The following is a 14,879-nucleotide window of genomic DNA, read 5'->3' as shown; positions in this document are numbered from 1 at the left end:
GGTTCACACCTGTAATCTCAGCACTTTGGGAGGCCGAGACAGCAGATCACAAGGTCAGGAGTTTGAGACCAGCCTGGGCAACATGGTGAAACCCTGTCTTTACTAAAAATACAAACATTAGCCGCTCATGGTGGCGGGTGCCTGTAATCCCAGCTACTTGGGAAGCTGAGGCAGGAGAATTGCTTGAGCCTGGGAGGCGGAGACTGCAGTGAACCGAATCTGCAACCTCCTCCTCGGGTTCAAGCAGTTCTCCTGCCTCAGCCTCTCCAGTAGCTGGAATTACAGGCGGGCGTCAACACGCCCGGTTAATTTTTGTGTTTGTAGTAGAGACGAGGCTTCAGCATGATGTCCAGGTGGCTGGGATTGCCCCGCCTCGCCCCAGATCCCCGGGAGAGGCCAGCACGGCCCTCCCGTGGGTGTCACAGAGACAGATGTGATGTGGGTCCCCTGGGAAGGGGCGGGCTGGGTCCAGTCCGCAGGGCCCCTCCGGGGCTGACCTAGGATGGAGTTGAGGAGCGGCAGCACTGGACCCCAGGGCCCCTGCCTGCCTTCTGGTGAGCCGGTGACCCAGGCAGCCCCGGTGAGGCCACGATGTCTGGGCCCTAGCGAGGTCCCGGGCTCCCACAGGACGGATGCGGACAGGGAGACCGGGGAGGCCCTGCTGCCCTCGAGACTGTCCCTCCAGCCCCCAGCTTTCCGTGGTTCTAAGGGCCCCCTCTGCAGGGGAACCAGGGAGCCCATCCTGCATCCTGAGGCGCCGCGCTTGAGGGACCCCAGAGCTCTAGCCAGGCTGCTTCCTTTCCGGATCGTGAAGCTGAGGTCCAGAGGAGGGCAGGGGCAGATCCTGGAAACTCCCGAGGCAAAGGGAGCAGATCTCGGGGCTGGGATCACAGGGCTCCACTCCTGCCACCTCTAGGGCCCTAGAGCCGGAAGGAGAGACTGGGGCCTTTCGTCCACCGCTGGGGCTGGGCAGAGGCTCAGCCTGCGCAGCAATGTGAAGCTGCTTCTGTGCAGTCCAAGCCGCGGCCCCTTTAAGAGGGGGTGGTGCTTCAGCCTGTTGCTAGGGACGCTGCCAGTGTGCGCGCCTCTATGGAAGCCAAGACAGCGCTTCCGGTGGGGGTCCGGCAGAAGCCGCGGCGTCGTTGAAGCGAGCAGAGGTGGCGGCGATGTGGTCCGAGGGAGCGAAAGCGGCGGCCAGAGGCGGCGGCGCGGTCCCAGCCAGCAGAAGCGGCGGCCAGAGGCAGCGGCGTAGTCCTAGTGAGCAGAAGAGGAGTCGGCGTCCCAGCGAGAAGAAGCGGCGAGTCCGGAAGCGGCGGCGCGGTCCCAGCGAGCTTCGGAGAAGCCGTGGTGGCTTCCATGTGATGGGGGAGCAGGAGGCAGGTCTCCGCGGTAAGTGGCAGGGCATGGACCCCACCAGGAACCTTCCGAGCCTCCCTGCTCCTTCCCCGCCGCTCGGTTTTGGGCCCTGACTCCTTGTGGGCGTCTGGGCCCCAGTAGTCGGCGTGGCGGCGGTTGTGGGGTCTTGGCCGCCCCAGCGTCCACACCCTGGCCGGGAACGGTGTGTGACCCGTGTCCAGCGTATAGGAGCGCCTGGCCCAGAGGCTGTGGTGAAGTGCAGGACCTGGGACCCTCCGAGCCCCACGGGCTTCTGAGCTGAGGTTCAGAGTTATTTTGATGTCTCAGAAACTTTAGAAAGACCTCCGTAGAGCACCATAGAGCAGGGGACATCTGTAGTGTCAATTCTCTGAGGAGTCTCCAGGTATTTAGCTGTTTTCTGTGGTGTGTATTCTGATTTTCATTTTCATCTACAGTGTATGAATTCTCTTTTCTCCAAAATCATACCCGTGTTTCTTTTCTTTCTTTTTTTTTTTCTTTTTTCTTTGGAGACAATCTCGCTTTGCCCAGGCTGGAGTGCAGTGGTGCCATCTGGCCCAACTGCAACCTGCGCTCTCGGTTTCAAGCAAGTTTCCTGTCTCAGCCTCCTGAGTAGCTGGGACTACTCAGGAGGGGCTCGCCACCACGCCAGGCTAATTTTTGTATCAGTAGTAAAGACGGGGTTTCTCCATATTGATCAGGCTGGTCTCAAACTCTTGACCTCAGGTGATCTGCTGCCTCGGACTCCCAAAGTTCTGGGATTACTGGTGTGAGCCACTGAGCCTGGCCTCTCGTATTTTTAAGAAACATTCTAGGAATATTCAATAAGTGTGAGATTATCTGTGTGTGGTTTTCAATTAAACCACATGCAGTTAGTTAACTGTTGGATTGTTAATTTTGAGGACCTTTTGTCTGTTGTTCGATTTTATGTCACAGAATTGTCTGTTGAGGTCCTTTGCGAAATATTAGATTCTTTTGCTACTTTGTAGTGTTTTTTGGGTACACCTTAGATGACAACTCATGAATTACATGATTACCTGAAATTTTTGCCTAATCTATAGGATGCTTTTTTTGTTTGGAAAGTAGTTTCTTTGCTGTGCAGAAAGTTTTCAGGTTGATGTAGTCCATGTTTACTTTTGCGTTTTATGCATGTAATTTTGGTCACCCGTATAAGAAAATACATATCAATGACAAAGCATTGAATTGTCAATGAGGTTTTTCTTCCAGGGTGTTTGTTTCTTTTTCTCTTTGCCAAGGTGAGCAGAGATTCAAGTGACCCAGAATATACGCTCAACCTGTGTTTTAGTTAAAAACATTTTGTGGTTTATGGTCTTTTGCTCTGGTCTTCAGGGTTTTGTTTGTTTGTTTTTTGCGGGGGGTGTGGGGGTTGATTTTCATATATTATGTAAAATCAGGGTCCTGTTTCTCTCTTCTGCATCCAGATATCATTTTTCTCAAAGGTATTCATTGAGCAACTCTGCCTTCCACACTGTGGTGGTCTTTATCAAAGTGAGTTGACTGTGTCCATATTTGTGTTGATCTTGTTTTGTCCTCCCTGTTTTTGTCCACAGTTCTAGGTATTGTTTTTATGCAAGTACCATATATCTGCTGCATAAGTGCAGCTTGGCAGTGAGATTTAATATCAAGGATTGTGGGTCCTCACTTTGACTGCATTTCTCAGGATTCCTTTAGATATGAATTGCTTTTATGGTTCCCTGTGATTTTTAGCAATATGTATTTATTTCTTTTAATTTTTTATCACAACATAAAGGTGCAAAATTAGGGGTACATTTTCACACATACAGATTGGGTAATGATCAAATCAAGGTACTTAGGATCTCTATTCCCTCATAAGGTATTATTTTTGTGTGGAGAGAACACTCAAAATTCTCCTTTCTTGTTCTTTTGAAAAATATAATATTGTTAACTCCAGTCACCAGGCTGAGGAGGAGAACACTCAGATTTATTCCTTTAAGGTTAAGAAGAGAACTTTGCTTCCATAACCAATCCCTACTCCCCCTCTATCTCCCGGACCCTGGTAACCAATATTGTGCTTTCTACCTCTTTAAGATAGACATCTTAAGATTTAGTGTTTGTCTTTCTTGGCCCAGCTCATTATATTTAACATAATGTTTTCCAGGTTCATTTTGGTGGCCAAAGAATATTCCCTAGTGTATGTATATGAGAGTTTCTTGATCCCTTCATCTGTGGATGGACAGGTAGGTTGAATGTATACCCAGTAGTGGGAATGGTAGGTGGTATGGTATTTTTCTTTTCTATTCTTTGCAGGACCCCCAACTGTTTTTTATAGCATTAATACTAATTTACGTTTCCACAAACAGTTCCCCTTTGTGGAAATTCATACTAGAAGTTGTCTTTTTAGATATTTTAATCTGTTTGTAATGTGCATTCTAGTTGGAGTGAGATAAGATCTGAGTGTGGCTTTGATCTTCATTTTTCTCATGCGTAGTAATAGTAACCACATTTTTGCAAATGTTGCATCAGTTTCTTGTCTGCACAAATATCTCTTCGGGTTATTTGGTTTGGTTATTTTTCTGCCTTTTTTTTTTTTTTTTTTTTTTTTTTTTGGCCAGCTTGTAGTGTTACTGGCTTGTATCTTTTCAAAAATAACCCCTTATCCAACTGAATGTTTGCCCAAACTTTTCTTATAATTTTTAGTATGCTTTTTCATTTTGTTCATTGTTTCCTTTGTTGGGCACAAACTCTTCAGGCCCCACATGTGTATAATTTCTTGGTTAGCTGTGCTGTTGGTTACTAATCAAGAAAAAACAAAATCACTACCAAAGCAGTCCATTGTCCATAATTTTCTTTTCCTTGTATTTTTGTTTTTTGCAAATCGTGAGCATACATCCAAGTTGCCATAAATGTACACACACTCAAGGTTGTCTTTATAGGAGCTTTATGGTTGCAAGTTTTGTGTATAATCTTTAATACTTTTCAGTTGATTATTGTGTATTTCATACCATAAGAGCCCTGAATTATCCTTTTGCATATGGATACCTAGTTTTGAAAACCTTTCCCATTGTGTCAGTTTGGTAGTGTTTTGAAAAATGTGTTCACTCTATAGAAATTTGTGTTTATTATTGAACGCTCTCATTTTGCTCACTGGTCTGTGTTTCTCTGTGTTTATCAGTAACATATGGGTTGGTTAATTAGGGATTTTAATTTAATTAGAACTCAGGGAATGTGATACCTGCCACATGGTTTGTGTTTCTCAGGAAAACTTTGGAAATTCAGGGTGTTTCACATTTCCATGAGAGTTTTGGCATTGTTTTCTTTATATATCTTAAAACACCATTTGTCATATGTAAATGTATATAATGAGAGGGTTCAGGGAAGATTTTGATACATGTGTATGTTGAGTAATGATCAAATTGGGTTATTTAGCATCTCTTTACCTCATATAGTTATGATTTTTTTGTGTGGTAACAACATTCAGAATATTTTCTTCTAGCTGCTTTGAAACATATAATATGTTTGTGTTAAGGCCAGTCACCCTGCTGTGGAATAGAGTACCAGAATTGATTGCTGTCATCTGAGGGTAACTTTTTACCCATTACTGATTCCTTCTCAGGCCCTCTCCATCTTCCCAGTGACCTCTAGTAACCCCTATTGAACTTTCTGCTTCTAGGAGATGAAGATGTTTTCAGTCTGCATGCTTGAGATCGTGTGAAATGGGACTTTGTCTACCAGGCTCATTTGTTGGACCTGATGTTCTCCAGGTTTCTTCATGTGGCTGCAGATGGCAGGATTTCCCGAAGCTTTATGGCTGGAACATACTCCGTGGTGTATGTGTACGGCAGTTTCTTCATCCCTGCAGCTGTGTGTGGACAGGTAGGTGGGTTCTGTACCTTGGCCACAGTTACGAGGGCTTCAGTACCCTTGGAAGGCAGATAGCTCTCTTCAGCCCAGAGAGTTCAATTGCTGTAAATGTGGAACCAGTGGTGGGGCTGCCAGCTGACATGGTAGTTGTACTGTGAAGCTTTTCAGGAACCTCTTGCTGTTTCTCATAGTGTGTGTACTAGTTTACACCTCCACCAATAGTGTTGAAGAGGTTACCTTTCTGTAAGTCTACACTGGCTGGCGTCTTCAAAAATTTGTGTTTGTTTTTGGTAGTATTCATAATGAGTGGAAGGAGATGGAATGTTAGCATGGTTTTCATGGACATTTTTGTGAGTATTAGTGATGTGGAGAAAGTCATTTGAGAAATCCCCACATTGCTTTCCATGGTGTCTGAACTGGTTTGCATTTCCACCAGCAGCAGAGCAGCATCCCTCTTCTCTGCCTCGCCTGCATTTGTTCTTGTGGACTGTGTCCTAATCGTCATTCTGGCCAGTGTGAAATACTATCTCGTGGGCCTTTTGCTTTGCCTTTTTATCATGATGACCGAGGTAGAGAAATGTTGTCATGTCTGTTGGTTGCTGAAAGCTTTCTTTTGAGCTGCATGTTTTCATACCACTTGCCCTTTCTTCATTGAGTTTTTGTTTTCCTGATTTATTTGCTTAATATCTTTAAGGTAGATTCTGGATATTAGCCTTCATCAGATGCATATGTGGGAACATTTTCTCTCATTGTGCAGGCTGTTTGTTCACTCTGTTGGTCATTTCTTCTGTGCAGCAGCTCTTTTGTGTATTAGGTGCCACTGAGCAATAATTGTTTTAGTTGCACTTGCTTTTGGAGACTGAGACACACTCATGCTGTGCCAGATCCTCTGTCAGGAAGGGTGCTTCTAGGTTCTCTTGCAGGCTTTTCATAGTGTGAGGTCTTGCATTTACATCTTTCATTCATCTTGAGTTTATGTCTGTACACCGTGAGACACAGGGCCCACTGTTTTTCTTCTGCAGCTGGCTAGTCATTTATGCCAGCGTCATCTATTGAAAGGAGAGAGTCCTTTCTCCAAAGCTTATTTTCGTGGATTTTGTTGAAGATCAGATGGTGTTAGGGGTGAGAGTTTACGTCTGGGTCCTCTAATCTGTTCCACTGCTCTGTGTGGAATGGGGTTCCTAGCTTTTCAATGAAATTTAACGTCAGGAAGTGTGACACAACTGAGGTAGTTTGGATTTCTCACGATTGCTTTGGAAATTCAGTGTGTTTTGTGGTCCACATGAATTTTAACATTGCATATTTACATAGTTTTTAAAAGGTTGGTCATATAGTAAAGGTATACAATGGCGGGAGTTAGAGTGGGGCATTTTGATTAATGCAGACACAGAGGGATGATAAAATCAGGATATTTAGAGCCTCTATTATCAGAAATAGTTGTTAATTTCTTTGTAGTGAAAACATTTGGAATCTCCCAGATTTTGTGAAAAGGGTGTGATGTTGTGTTAACCTCTGGTCACTTGGCTGTGGAACAGCGAGGAACAATTCATTTCTCTCATCTAAGTGTAACTTTGTGCCTGCCTATTTCTGATCTCTGCCCGTGCTCCTTCTTCCCTCCAACCTTTAGTAACTACTATTGTGCTTTCTAGACCTATGCAATAAAGCCGTTTATTTTGGATTCTACATTAGTTTTTCTTTTTCTTCCTGTCTTAGGTCATATACTATGATGTCCTCCAGGTTCAACAGTGTGGCTCCAAATGATGAAATTTCATTCTGGCTTTCTGGCTGAAGATGATTCTATTTGTGTACATCCACCAGGTATCCCTTCATCTGTGGATGGGCAGGTAAGTCTATTCTTTGTCTTGGCAATTGTGAATAGTGCTGCAGCCCACATAGGATGGCAGATGCCTCTTGCATGGACTGATTTCTTTTGCCTGAAAGTATACTTAGTAGTAGACTTGTTAGATGAAGTGGTAGTTATAGGTTAAACTTTTGGGGAAACCTCCCATTGGTTTCTGTAGTATGTATACTGATTAACATTCTTACCAAATGAGTTCCTCTGTGGAAATTTATACCAGCATTTGTGTCTCTTTTAATGTATTTTATTGCTTTGATAACATTCATATGAATTATAGTGAGATGATGTGTGTTGCTTTGATTTACATCTTTCTCATGATTTTTGATATTATCTAAGTTTTTAAAACTTGTTTTCAATATTATATCTTCTTTGCAGAAATGTCTATATAGGTTCTTTGGCCCCATTTTGTTTAGTTATTAATTTCTCTTTTGTGTTTTTGCTAGTAAGTAGTGTTTGTTGCTTAGACATTTTGAAGACAACCTTTCATCAGATGTAGGTTTGCCAAAACCTTTCTTGTAAACTTCAGGATAATTTTTTATTTTATTTGCGGTTTTTAAAACAATCTGCTTGGGCACAAACTCTAATATATGATGCAGTCCCACGTGTGTCTGTTTTCTTGTTGTCCTTTGATGTAGGTGACTGATGAGGAAAAACAGAATCATGAGCAAACTAATCCATCACCTATGAGTTTTTCCCCCTGTATTTTTTATTTTGTTTTGGCACACTATGAGCACAGATCCACATTGACCTAAATATACCCACACGTACGTCTTCTCATTGGAAGAGTTTGATGCTTTCAACTTTTGTTTATGAGTCTCAATTCATTTTGAGTTAATCTTTGGTCTTTTTACACAATAGGGGTCCTATTTTACTTATGTAGGGATGTCCAGTTTTCAAATCCATTTACTAAACAGATTCCCCTTTCTTTGTTGTGTCTTTCATTGTTCTTTTACAAAACGTGTACACTACCTAGGAATCTGGGTTTGTGATTGGGCTCCCTCATTCTGTCTGTTGGTCTGGGTTTCTCGGTTAGTGCCAGTCATCTATTGATTAGATAACTGGCTTTTCAATATAATTTCAAATGGAGGACAGTGATGCATTCCATGTACTTTGCATTTTCAGGATTGCTTTGAAATTCAGGGCGTTTCATGGTTCCATGTAAATTTTAGTGTCATTGGTATCCTTTTTTTATTTAAAAAAAAAAAGAGATTACCCTAGAGATTATAACTAGAAGATACAGGGGCCATTTTGCTATGGGTACACTTAGCATATTGATCAGATCACAATATTTAGCATCTATGAAGTCCTCTAGGCATTATTTGTCTGTGGAGATGATACTCAGAATCCTTTCCAGCCATTTGGAAAATTCACTGCAATATTAACCCTGGTTGCCCTGCTATAGAAGAGAAGGGCAGGATCTGTTTTCTAAGTGTAACTTTGTACCCATTACCAATCCCTGCCTAGGCCCCTACAGCCTCTGGTAACCACTGTTGAACTTTCTACCTCTGTGAGGTCAAGCGTTTTAGATTCCACATGCATGAGATCATGCAGTACATGCCTTTCTCTGCCTGGCTTATTTCATTTAACATAATGTTCCTTAGGTTTTTCCACGTGGCTGCAAGTGACGAGATTTCACTCATTTCTATGATTGAAGAATATTCTGCTCTGGATGTATATTGCAGTTTCCTCATCCCTTCATCAATGGATGAACAGGTAGGTGTATTTCCTATCTTGGCTATCGTGAGTACTGCAGTACAGAGGGCAAGGCAGGTATCTCTTCCACATGGGAATGGAATGATGGCTAGATGAAATGGCGTTTTTACTTTGTTTGAGGCACTTCCAGCTGTTTTTCCTAGTGTGTGTAGACATTGACATTCCCACCAATAGTGTATGAGAAGAGTTTCCCCTTCTGAAAGTCTATACTAGTTGTTTCCTTTTAAAACTTTTATTTCTGTTTTAGGTAACATTCATTCTATGTGGATGGAAGTGGTATCTCAGTGTGGTTTTCCTTGACATTCTTGTGAGGATTAGCGCGTTTGAGAGACTTTTCTTTTACCTGTGAGTGTTTCACGTCTACTTTGCAGACATGTCTATTCAGGTCCTTTGCCCAGACTTAGCTTGGGTGTTTGTTTTTGTTTCTGTTTTTGTTTCCCCCCACATGGTAGTGTTAGTTTCTTGCACATATTTTATAATGACCCCTTTCAAAGACAGGATTTTCCATAGTTTTCTTTCAGTCTGTAAGGCACCTTCTCTTCTGTTCATTGTTTTCTTTTCCCTGTGTATGTGTGTCTGTGTGTCTGTGTGTCTGCGTGTGTCTGCCTGTGTGTGTATGTGTGTCTGTGTATCTTTGTGTCTGCATGTGTCTGCCTGTGTCTGCGTGTCTGTGTGTGTGTCTCCGTGTCTGCCTGTGTGCGTATGTGTGTCTGTGTGCCTGTGTGTGTCTGTGTGTTTCTGCCTGTGTATGTTTGTCTGTGTGTCTGTGTGTGTCTGCCTGTGTGCGTATGCATGTCTGGGTGTGTCCGTGTGTCTGCCTGTGTCAGCCTGTGTGCGTATGCATGTCTGGGTGTGTCCATGTGTCTGCGTGTGTCTGCCTGTGTCGGCCTGTGTGCCTTTGCGTGTCTGGGTGTGTCCATGTGTCTGTGTGTGTCTGCCTGTGTCAGCCTGTGTGCATTTGCATGTCTGGGTGTGTCCATGTGTCTGCGTGTGTCGGCCTGTGTCGGTCTGTGTGCATTTGCGTGTCTGGATGTGTCCATGTGTCTGCGTGTGTCAGCCTCTTTGCAGGTCTGGGTATGTCCGTGTGTCTGCCTGTGTGCATTGGCGGGTCTCGGTGTGTCCGTGTGTCTGCGTGTGTCTGCGTGTAGCTGTGTCGGCCTGTGTGTGTTTGCGGGTCTGGGTGTGTCCATGTGTCTGCGTGTGTCGGCCTCTTTGCAGGTCTGGGTGTGTCCGTGTGTCTGCCTGTGTGCGTTTGCGGGTCTGGGTGTGTCCGTGTGTCTGCATGTATCTGCGTGTAGCTGTGTCGGCCTGTGTGTGTTTGCGGGTCTGGGTGTGTCCGTGTGTCTGCCTGTGTCTGCCTGTGTCTGCCTGTGTGCGTATGCATGTCTGGGTGTGTCCGTGTGTCTGCCTGTGTCTGCCTGTGTGCGTATGCGTGTCTGGGTGTGTTCGTGTGTCTGCCTGTGTGTGTATGCATGTCTGGGTGTGTTGCTGTGTCTGCCTGTGTCTGCCTGTGTGCGTATGCGTGTCAGGGTGTGTCGGTGTGTCTGTGTGTGTCTGCCTACACACTGTGGAATGATTATATCACACTAATGAACATGTCTATCGCCTGGAAGACAGTTGGTATTCAGTATCTGTGGGTTCCATGTCTGCAGCTCCAAGCAACTACAGTTCAAAATGTTAAAATAATTATACAAATAAAAAGCAATACAGGCTGGGCATGGTGGCTCTTGCCTGTAATCCCAACACTTTGGAAGGCCAAGTTGGGCGGATCACATGAGGTCACAGGAGTTCAAGAACAACCTGGCTAACACAGTGAAACACTGTCTGTACTACAAATACAAAAATCAGCCAGGTGTGGTGGCATGCATCTGTAATCCCAGCTTCTCAGGAGGCAGGAGAATCGCTTGAACCCAGGAGACAGAGGTTGCAGTGAGCTGAGATGATGCCACGGCACTCCAGCCTGAGCAACAGAGTGAGACACCTCTGCCTCAAAAAAAAAAAAAAAAATACCCACCAAAACAATGCAGCATAACAACTACTGACATGGCATTTCCATTGTATTAGGTATTATAAGTAATCTAGAGATCATTTAAAGTATATGGGAGGAGGAGTGTGTGTGATATGCAAATGCTGTGCCATTTTATATCTGGGACTTAAGCATCCCTGGATTTTGTGATCCACGAGGGTCCTGAAACCAGTCCCCAACAGATACCCAGGGACGACTGTACTTAGTATTTTTTGTAGTGAAAACCTATAAAATCTTTTTTCTTTTGAGAGGGTGTCTCACTCTGTCACCCAGGCTGGAGTGCAGTGGCAAGATCTCAGCTCACTGCAACTTCCATCCCCCAGGTTCAAGCAATTCTCCTGCCTCAGCCTCCTGAGTAGCTGGGATTACAGGCCCCTGCCACCACACTCAGCTAATTTTTGTATTTTTAGTAGAGATGGGGTTTCACCATGTTGGCCATGCTGGTCTCGAACTCCTGATCTCAGGTTATCCACCTGCCTCGGCCTCCCAAAGTGCTGGGATTACAGGCCTGAGCCACCCCACCTGGCCTAAAATCTTTTTTTTAAATAAGCAAATTTGAAATATACAATATGTTATTATTGATGATGATCATCATGCTGTACACCCTGTTCCTCCTTCTGCCCCCCACCATGCCCCACAGCAGCTTCTGGGAACCACCATTCTGCTCTCCACTTCCGTGTGCTGGACTTTCTTGGCTCACAGCAACCTCCACTTCCCTGGTTCAAGTGATTCTCCTGCCTCAGCCTCCCAAGTAGCTGGAATTACAGGCATGCACCACAATAGCTGGCTATTTTATATATTTTTAGTAGAGATGGGGTTTTATAATGTTGGCCAGGCTGGTCTGAAACTCCTGACCTCAGATGATCCACCCAATTTGGCCTCCCAATGTGCTGGGATTATAGGTGTGTGAGCCACTATGCCAGCCACCTTCAGCCTTTTATTCCAGTGTCACCTTCTTTAGTGGGACCTCCCCTGCCCACCCTTCTCAAACAGCAGCCCCTTTCCCCACACACTCTTCCCTGCCTCCTTGGAGCTGTTGGTTTTCCTCCAGAGCACAAACCTGCCTCTGACATAGAGGAGATCTGGCTGAATTTTCTGGCTTATTGACCTTTTCCCTGCTCTAGAAAGTTGGCCTTGGTGGTGTCTCACACCTGTAATCCCAGCACTTTGGGAGGCCGAGGTGGGTGGATCACCTGAGGTTAAGAATTTGAGACCAGCCTGAAACAACATGGAGAAACCCCATCTCTACAAAATTACCTGGGCATGGTGGTGGGTGCCTGTAGTCCCAGCTACTCGGGAGGCTGAGGCTGGAGAATCACTTGAACCCAGGAGGCAGAGGTTTCGGTGAGCTGAGATCACACCATTGCACTCCAGCCTGGGCAACAATAGTGAAACTCTGTCCCCTCACCTCCCCCCAAAAAAAGAACGTTGGACCTTTTGCCTCCCCGGAATCAAGTGTTTGTTCATATTTTGTTCCTTACTGAACCCTCAGTGCCCTGATGATGCTGGGCATACAGCAGGTGCACCTGCTCACTGAAAATGCAGGGGAGGTGCCAGTGCAGCAGTGAACCCCGTAAGACCCCATCTCACATTTCCAGGGCTTACCCTCTGCCTTGGGGGTTCCCCGGCAGGCACCAGCACCCGGGACTGCCATGGAGAAAGCTGACCTGTAGAGTCTCCAGGGTTGGCGTCGTGCCAGATGCTCTCACGCTTGCTACAGAAAGACTGGGAGATGGGAGTGGTTAAGATGTTGACAGGACAGTAATAGAAATGGTGGAGCATGGAATCTCACCAGAATTGGGAGAAAAGGCCGGAGTCATAGCGGGTAGAGGTCACTGGTCTGGAGTTCTGGGGAGGCCAAAAGACTATCATAGTGGAAGGACTGAGGGCAGGAGAGATTGCGATGGACTCTGTATAAACTAATAATAAGGGCGCTAAGCTATGATGGTGGTGTGGGTTAGCGATCCTTCACCTCAAGTAATTAAATTGAATTGAAAGCTCAGTTGAATTGAACACTCAACCCAAATTGTCTTCGACAATGAAGGGCATGTGGTGGCTTTTACCATAAAAAGGCTGGAGGCAGGACCTCCTGGGCTGGTTTTCCAGCAAAGGATACAGGGTTTGTGCATTTCAGCTTGTCTAGCTGCCGTTGCATTGCCCACCAGAGAGGTACGAATTTACTCTCTCACAGATAATGTACAGGAGTGTTTATTTCAGGAAGCCCCAGGTCAATTTTTTTTTCTTTTTTTTTTTAATTGCATTTTAGGTTTTGGGGTACATGTGAAGAACATGCAAGATTGTTGCATAGGTGCATATGTGGCAGTGTGATTTGCTGCCTTCCTCCCCTTCAACTATATGTGGCATTTCTCCCCTTGCTATCTCTCCCCAACTCTCCACCCCTTGCTGTCCCTCCCCTATTTCCCCCCAGCAGACCCCAGTGTGTAGTGCTCCCCTCCCTGTGTCCATGTGTTCTCATTGTTCAACACCCACCTATGAGTGAGAACATGCGGTGTTTGATTTTGTGTTCTTGTGTCAGTTTGCTGAGAATGATGGTTTCCAGGTTCATCCATGTCCCTACGAAGGACACAAACACATCATTTTTGATGGCTGCATAATATTCCATGGTGTATATGTGCCACATTTTCCCTGTCCAGTCTATCACTGACGGGCCTTTGGGTTGGTTCCAGGTCTTTGCTATTGTAAACAGTGCTGCAATGAACATTCGTGTGCATGTGTCCTTATAGTACAATGATTTATAATCCTTTGGATATATACCTAGTAATGGGATTGCTGGGTCAAATAGAATTTCTATTTCCAGGTCCTTGAGGAATCGCCACACTGTCTTCCACAATGGTTGAACTAATTTACACTCCCACCAACAGTGTAAAAGTGTTCCTATTTCTCCACATCCTCTCCAGCATCTGTTGTCTCCAGATTTTTTAATGATCGCCATTCTAGCTGGCGTGAGATGGTATCTCAATGTAGTTTTGATTTGCATTTCTCTAATGAACAGTGATGCTGAGCATTTTTTCATATGTTTGTTGGCCTCATGTATGTCTTCTTTTATAAAGTATCTGTTCATATCCTTCACCTACTTTTGAATGGGCTTGTTTTTTTCTTGTAAATCTGTTTTAGTTCCTTGTAGATTCTGGATATCAGCCCTTTGTCAGATGGGTAAGCTGCAAAAATTTTTTCCCATTCTGTTGGTTGCCGATTCACTCTAATGACTGTTTCTTTTGCCGTGCAGAAGCCGTGGAGTTTGAGTAGGTCCCATTTGTCTATTTTGGCTTTTGTTGCCAATGCTTTTGGTGTCTCAGGTCAATTTTTTAATCTTTACAGATTTTCTGGGTTAAAAGGATGGCTGATGTTGAGCATCATTTTCTTTTTTCAGGAGCTCAGTTGTATTTCTTCTTCTATGGACTGCAATTTTGTGCCCACCTCTATTTTTCTTTTTCACCCTCCTTCCCTCCCTCCCTTCCTTCTTTTCTTTTTTTCTTTCTTTCTTTTTTCTTTTCTTTTTTTTTTTTTTTTGAGATGCAGCCCCACTTTGTTGCCCAGGCTGGAGTGCAATGGTGTGATCTTGGCTCCTGAAACCTCCATCTCTCAGGTTCAAGTGATTCTTGTGCCTCAGCTCTTCTACTAGCTAGGATTACAGGCACATGCCACCACACCCAGCTAATTTTTGTATTTTTAGTAGAAACAGGGTGTCACCATGTTGGCCAAACTGGTCTTGAACTTTTGGCCTCAAGTGATCTGCCTGCCTTGGCCTCCTGGAGTGCTGGGATTACAGCCTTGAGCTACTGAGGCTGGCTCCCCCCTTTTTTTTTGAGACAGTGTCTCACTCCATCACCAGGCTGGAGTACAGTGGCAGAATCATGGCTCACTGCAGCTTCAACCTCTCAGGCTCAAGCAGTCATCTCATCTCAGCCTTCCAAGTAGCTAGGACTACAGGAATGTGCCACCATGCCCAGCTCATTTTTTTTTTTTTTTTTGGAGAGATGGGGTTTCACTGTATTGTTCTGGCTGGTCTCAAACTCCTGGGCTCAAGCAATCTGTCTGCCTCAA

General features: G+C 44.9%; 1 long non-coding RNA gene across 1 annotated transcript in view; it reads left to right on the top strand.

Annotated features, from left to right (window-relative positions):
* Positions 1-1,306: 1,306 nt before the first annotated feature.
* The window catches only part of LOC135272000 (uncharacterized), a 33,491-nt gene continuing 19,918 nt past the window's right edge, over positions 1,307-14,879 (top strand). Inside the window, exons 1-5 of the long non-coding RNA XR_010340122.1 lie at positions 1,307-1,389; positions 3,515-3,593; positions 5,027-5,229; positions 6,931-7,061; positions 8,677-8,788. This is a non-coding gene — a long non-coding RNA (uncharacterized LOC135272000). The remainder of the gene's footprint in view (positions 1,390-3,514; positions 3,594-5,026; positions 5,230-6,930; positions 7,062-8,676; positions 8,789-14,879) is intronic.

This window comes from Aotus nancymaae, unplaced genomic scaffold (assembly GCF_030222135.1).
Source record: "Aotus nancymaae isolate 86718 unplaced genomic scaffold, 86718_ANA_hifiasm-v0.15.2.pri h1tg000102l, whole genome shotgun sequence".
Classification (NCBI taxonomy): Eukaryota; Metazoa; Chordata; class Mammalia; order Primates; family Aotidae; genus Aotus; species Aotus nancymaae.
Note: the sequence above shows the minus strand (reverse complement) of the source record. Positions and strands in the feature narration are given on the sequence as shown.